We start from the raw sequence: 7,337 nt of genomic DNA on the forward strand, positions 1-7,337 counted from the left end.
GTTAAGTCTGCAGTATGTGAGTATTGAATGTAAGACTAACCGGGTTGTGGAGCGTTGTAGTAATCATTCCGTATTAGGGACTTAGGCGGAAGTTACGAGTGTGGGTAGTGATCGCGGAGGTCAAGTGGTCTATGGGTATTGGAAGTGTATTGACCTAATAGAGTATGTTAATATGTATTTATTTGTCAGAGTCTATTCTTTGTAATTAAATGACAAAACCCGACGGCCTTTAAATACCTTCCATATGTTCATTCATTGTGTTCCAGTACAAACCGAATGGTACGCCTCAAGGGTCTGGTGTGTGTAGGAGTAGGTGGTAGTAACAGTTGCTGAGGCAAGGTGTTATGTGTTGTGTAATCGCTGTGTTCGGAATGAACCGGGGTTCAGCGTCACGACATATTTGGTGGCATCGCTAACAGGTTTTGGAACACTTTGAGAGATGAAGGAAGTGTGTTTCTGGTTTAGTTGGTGAGGGAATGTTCGGGAAATGGAAGACGTCGGGTTGTGGTGAGAATGGTGTTTACTAGACGGACGAAAGAAGGGTCAGGTGAGACCAGGTCAGAGGAGTTAGTTAATTAAAGGGACTAGGCCATTGTGGGGCACATGTGGGGTTTATTTCTTTCTTTCCAGATTCCTGCAACGAGAGACGGCTAAGAGGCAAGTCTGGACCACTGAAGCATCGGGATCCAATACAAGTGCAGTGTTCGTAGTGCGGATTATACAGTGTTCGTAGTGCGGATTATACAGTGTTCGTAGTGCGGATAATACAGCGTGGCGAGGTAAACTAGCGCGGGTGAATGTGGGCCAGCGTGGGCCATGAGCGGCCATGTGCGGGCCAAGCGATGGGTGGGCCAAGCGAGCCGCACCTTGGAGCTTGTTTTATATCGTTGGTAAGGCGGAAATAGTGATAAAACGTTGCTAAGGACAAATCAAGCGTGAAAACTACGTAATTTAAAGTGAATTAAATTTCCCGTAAAGTGTGAACCTAATATTTTAAAGATAATTAAATATTACGTAAAGATTCGAGCGATTTCAGGCGTTACATCGATACAGAAAATAGGCGAAGAGAATTGTGAACTCCTAGGCATAGCGAGCGACGCGTAATTTGACGTCTGGGGTTCGATGTCTCGTGTACCGTGGAGAGGTCCATGGAGATTTTTTGTGGGTACAGGTAGCATTATGGAGAGTGTTACCTGGGACATGGGGAGCGTGTCCCGTCGGTGGGGGTGTGTGGCGTCGGGAGGCGGTGACGCAGTGTGTATTGGCGTTTGGACGCCAAGTGTAGTGCATGATTGTGTATTGGCATTTGTATGCCGGGTTGTGTAGTGTAGTGCACGTGTAGTGGCTTATCAGCATAATGCATAGTATTTACTGTAGTGAATTGTGCATGTTTTGACTGTTGATATTACGGATGTAGTATAGTGCATGACATTGTTGGCATTGTAGCGATTAGGTGTAGCAAGTGTAGCATTACTGGTAATTTTAACGGCGTGTGTTGATGGCGTTGGGGACGCCGTGTGTTGTGTTGATGGCGTTGGGGACGCCGGGTGTTGTGTTGATGGCGTTGGGGACGCCGGGAGTTGTGTTGATGGCGCTGGGGACGCCGGGTGTTGTGTTGATGGCGTTGGGGACGCCGGGTGTTGTGTTGATGGCGTTGGGGACGCCGTGTGTTGTGTTGATGGCGTTGGGGACGCCGGGTGTTGTGTTGATGGCGTTGGGGACGCCGGGTGTTGTGTTGATGGCGTTGGGGACGCCGGGTGTTGTGTTGAGGGCGTTGGGGACGCCGGGTGTTGTGTTGATGGCGTTGGGGACGCCGGGTGTTGTGTTGATGGCGTTGGGGACGCCGGGTGTTGTGTTGATGGCGTTGGGGACGCCGGGTGTTGTGTTGAGGGCGTTGGGGACGCCGTGTGTTGTGTTGAGGGCGTTGGGGACGCCTTGTGTTGTGTTGAGGGCGTTGGGGACGCCGGGTGTTGTGTTGAGGGCGTTGGGGACGCCGTGTGTTGTGTTGAGGGCGTTGGGGACGACGTGTGTGGTGTTGAGGGCGTTGGGGACGCCGTGTGTGGTGTTGAGGGCGTTGGGGACGCCGTGCGTGGTGTTGATGGTATTGGAGACACCGAGGGTTGATGGCGTTGGGGACGCCGTGTGTTGTGTTGAGGGCGTGGGGGACGCCGGGTGTTGTGTTGAGGGCGTTGGGGACGCCATTGGGTGGTGTAGTGTAGTGGCGCTTGGACGCCTGGTATGGAGTGTGGTGTTGTGGAGTATATGGTGGCGCAGGGGCGCCAGGTAGTGGTCGGTAAGGTGAGTATTGGCGTAGCAAGGTCGGTGCGTTAGGACGCAGGAAGTGGTTGTGGGGATGTGTGGCGTTATATTAATTAAGGTCATTAGTGGTTGGAATGACCAGAGGTGATGGTGTGTCGGAGTGGGTAAGTCTTATGGATAAGATGAAATGTGGATAATTGCCGAGTTGGTGGCTGCAGTAGGCGAGCCAAGTCAATATATCTAGCAAGACTCATAAAAGACTAATAAAAATTCAATATTTTCATTAAAATTTTCATTAATTAAGTCGGAGTGGGTAAGTCTTATGGATAAGATTATAAGGTAGAATTTCAAATTTCAGGTGTTGGTGGTTGCAGTGGGCGAGCCGAGTAGATATACTAATGTCTCATTAATTAAGTTGTTACAGGAATCTCGCTAGAAGCGAGCCAGTGGCAGTATGATGCTTTAGTGACATTAGTTGTGAAATTATTTTAATGAGGTATTTATTGTGATAATGTATGTGCAAGTATATACTGCATATTACCTCATCGGCACCATTACTGAGTGTTAGGCTTGAGAAGGTCCCCCGGGATCATGTCACAGAGCTTCAGGTAGAGTAGAAGGGAAGCCATGAGGCTACACTCAGTAATTCTATAAAAAAAGGGGGGAGGAAGTGAAGCCAACGTGACGTTATAGGCGAAATTCACCCCCTGACATCAAAGCAGGGATAAGGGCCAGCTGCAATGGTTTTGCAGCTGCGCTCAGGCTATATACGGGGAGAGAGTAAGGAGCCGAGGGGGTTATGTAATAATGGGATCGAGCCAGGGGGCTCCGAGGGAATATTTTGCAGGTACAGCGGTCGGGAAGGTGTGAATACAGGTGGACACACTCTGGGCGGATGGCCTAGAGTAATGTGCTACAGCTGTGGTGAGGACAGCAAGGAAGGATGACCAGAGAGCTGTGAGGTATCTACAGCGTTCTGGGATTGGTGCCCTGGAACGAGACGTCAGCACAGACCCGAGGGAACATGACCCTGGGGTAGGAATCTCCGTTGCTCTGGAGGCCAGGATCACGTTAGCTCAGAGCAACGATGGGACATTGACAACATTCAGCAGGCTGGACAGCCTGGGTTTTGTCTGGGTCATGGAGGATCTATGACCTAGGAACCATGGGACACGAAGACAAGAGAAGTGATGCTGCCAATTGTGGAGGAGGCCAGTGAAACATTGTGTGATCATTGTAAGGGGGCGTTATCATTGTTTGGCCGAAAAAATTCGGCCAAACACGAAAAATTTATAAAAATACTACAACGTTCTGGCAACACCGTGGTGCAAACCGTTTAATGTTATGATAATAAATAACGTAATTAGAGCAAATTTTCCAGCCGCAATTGCCCGAAATCTGGTCCTCGCGGCTCGGGTGCGCCGTAGGGTGATGCGTCATACGTTGTAAGCGTCTAGTATTTCGCAATAGAGTGGAGAATATCTTGTTATGCATATACAAATTATAAACACACTCGCTGGCAACTGTCTTCTGTGAGAGGGAGGAGCTATAATCCGATTACTGGCTTAGTCACCCTCTCAGTGTCTGTGCCGGCGGTCGCATGCCTGACGCGCTCGCACAGATCGTATTTTCTTGCATATACTGCACAATGGATATAGTATCGGACAAGAAGAAAGCTCTAAAGGCAAGAGCTCTACGCGTTAGCCAAGTAAAGAAGGAGCGTAAAGCCACACTGAGGCAAAACAAGAGTTCCCTTGAGTGAAGAGAGAGGGCAGCCTCCCGCCCCCACAACACACTACCTCGCCTCACACCCAGGCACCCACACCTCCTGTGGCACCTGCCACACCTCTGTGGCACCTGCCACACCTCCTGCTGCACATGCCACACCACCTGCGGCACCTGCCACACCACCTGCGGCACCTGCCACTCAAGATCTTAGACCTGCAACTCAAGACGTTCTCCCTCTTGATGTTGCAAGATGTTGCATATTTCAGACCAATTATATTAGGTTAGTATGTATTATGTTTTATATCTTGATACTATATCATAAATAATTGTAAATATAAAGCTGCTGTCTTTTTTTTTTATTTTTTTTTTATTTTTTTTTTTTTTTTATTTTTTTTTAATAATTTTTTTTTTTTTTTATCAGGCGATCTTCATGGAACTTACACACCTTACTGAAGGAATGCCAATCTACAAGGGTGGTAATTTTGATTGAAATTGGTAGTTCATCAACCTCAGCCACAGGTGGCTGAACTTTGACCTTCATTTTTTACAGGTAACTAATTTGCAAATATATGGTTGAATAACTTTTTTATTTATTATTCAATTTACATGGAACTTGCACATTATATGTAGAGTCTGTGCTTCTAAAAACCCAAGTTATATATTTCCCCTAAGATCATTTATTGATTTTATATATATTTATAAACATCATTTTGTTGCATAATTTTTTGGGTGAACTTTGAAAATTTGTATTATTGCACTAAATAGGTTTGGGATAATAATGCCACTAGACAACCTTTATTATATAGTATTGTGATAGCTGAGTATCATAGAAATAATTTCAGTTGATATTTGTATTTGTTATATCAACTTTAAAACATGTAAAAAAATGGTTAAAAAAAGTTTTTTTTTTTTTCTCCCTCTCTATTTAGGCTGCGATGCTGAAACTTGGACCACTTGCAGCCCTCTTCAGGTGTAACCCGTCAATAAATTTTCATTGCACTAGAACAACTTTTATGAACCCTAACTAACGCCCCCTAAGCCCTTATGTCAACAGTACAGGGCAAGATGTTAAATTATAATTAACTTGTTACTAAGGATGAAGAACCTTAGATATATATGTGTTGTGTATATATTAATGACTAGTGTCATTTCTGTTTAAGTGCCAGAATTTTGGTCAATGTAATGTTATGTTTATGTTTGTATGTAATTATATGTCAGCAGTTTAGGTATATGTGCATTGTTGGAGATGGGAAAAATTATTACAGACTATTTTACCTGTGCTATGATGTGAATATAATGTATATGTTGAGAAGTGTTGTGAGTCATGTCCGGGAAAATTTTAATTTATTTCATCGTGTGTATGATGAACTTATTGGATGATTTTTTAGTTGTACATATATGGTGGGTGCATCCTCCAGGTCCTTGCACTAATGGAACCATTGCAATGATGCATATGGGGACATATGCGTGTTTAAGGAGGGGAGTGGTGTTGTAATCCACAAGTTAGTAGGAATTATTAGCTAGAGGATCATTACTACAACACTTAACGAATTATGATTGGAAGTACATGTTAAGTAGACAGACTATGGATCACATATCTAAGAAAGGTCAATGGATTAAGACCGAAGCTGTTTAGCCAAATTAATAATTCCTGGAAGAGGAATTATTCTTCGTCAGGCTTCTAGGATCAAGGTTACCGCTCTAGGGATAAGGTTAATCGGATTATACCTTCCTTGAGAGGCGTGGTGAAATGTTTGAGGCCATGGTTGGCTGGGAGCAGTCTGATTGAGGGAGTTGAACTGGCAAGTCCTCTGGATCTCCGTTTGTGGCAGCAGCGAAGTGTAGCAGACAGCTATGCGAGAGCCTGTTGTGATCTTAGTGACCAAGTTAAGTCTGCAGTATGTGAGTATTGAATGTAAGACTAACCGGGTGTGGAGCGTTGTAGTAATCATTCCGTTTTAGGGACTTAGGCGGAAGTTACGAGTGTGGGTAGTGATCGCGGAGGTCAAGTGGTCTATGGGTATTGGAAGTGTATTGACCTAATAGAGTATGTTAATATGTATTTATTTGTCAGAGTCTATTCTTTGTAATTAAATGACAAAACCCGACGGCCATTAAATACCTTCCATATGTTCATTCATTGTGTTCCAGTAGAAACCTAGTGGTACGCCTCAAGGGTCTGGTGTGTGTAGGAGTACACGGTGGTAGTAACGGTTGCTGAGGCAAGATGTTATGTGTTGTGTAATCGCTGTGTTCGGAATGAACCGGGGTTCAGCGTCAGCCTCCTGGCATTATGGGTTCGAATCACTTCTGGGTACGAGTTTTCCGTTATATATATATATATATATATATATATATATATATATATATATATATATATATATATATAAACGGAATATATATATATATATTATATATATATTCCGTTATATATATATATATATATATATATATATATAACGGAATAACGTTATATATATATATATATATATATTATATATATATATATATATATATATATATATATATATATATATATATATATATATATATATATATATATATATATATATATATATTGTTGGGGTATTGTAGTTCCACTCTCTGGTGGTGTGAGCAACAGTTATACTCAAGGTCACTCACCGTAGCCCTGCGGGTCTTCACTCTATCCTTGCGGCGCCACTGTACGCCAGGAGAGTATCCCAGTCAATCCCAACCGGCCTCTGATTGAGAAGGAGTGGGAACACAACTCGTTCACTTAACTGTTATGTGCCCGCCCCAACAATAGGGCTCTACTATTAACCACAAGGTCGCCAACTGGTGTTTTCGGTGTCCAGTAACACGTCAGTGGATTTGTTGAGTTGTGGTAACCGTGGCGAGGACACACTCAATAGATCAGGATATCAGGCAGGTATTTACTTCTATCACTCTCTGCTTTCAGGTATTATATAGCCACAAGATATATGGAGGGGATGATATAAACACAGATGTATTTTGTATTTTACTTAAAACTCATGCAAAGATATCACAAGGTCATATCAATAAACAATCAGCTGATCCAGGCGGGAGTCGTTCGTTCCCACGTATAATATGCACTCGCTAAGTCGGCAACACTCCCCCTCTCGTCACTGTCAAAATCAGCTGGGCGCCTTCCCCCGCGCGAATGTTTATTGCTTGTTTCTCTGGTGTCACGCGCGCTGTTTCTTTAAGTTCTCAAAGATCACTAGAAGTTCGAACACTCGATATTTGCGACAATAGCACGTATTACTTCGCTACACTGTTCTCGGGCTCAAACAATCATTTCTATAATAAATGCGACAATAATTCACTGTAATGGTATTACACACTGC

General features: G+C 43.9%; 1 long non-coding RNA gene across 1 annotated transcript; it reads left to right on the top strand.

Annotated features, from left to right (window-relative positions):
- The first annotated feature begins 3,853 nt into the window (after positions 1-3,853).
- On the top strand, positions 3,854-5,022 carry LOC123773486 (uncharacterized). Its single transcript, XR_011225429.1, has 3 exons — positions 3,854-4,267; positions 4,409-4,537; positions 4,917-5,022. It is a non-coding gene; the product is annotated as an uncharacterized lncRNA (long non-coding RNA).
- The last annotated feature ends 2,315 nt before the right edge of the window (positions 5,023-7,337 follow it).

The sequence above is a fragment of the Procambarus clarkii genome, chromosome 84, assembly GCF_040958095.1.
Source record: "Procambarus clarkii isolate CNS0578487 chromosome 84, FALCON_Pclarkii_2.0, whole genome shotgun sequence".
Taxonomy (NCBI): Eukaryota; Metazoa; Arthropoda; class Malacostraca; order Decapoda; family Cambaridae; genus Procambarus; species Procambarus clarkii.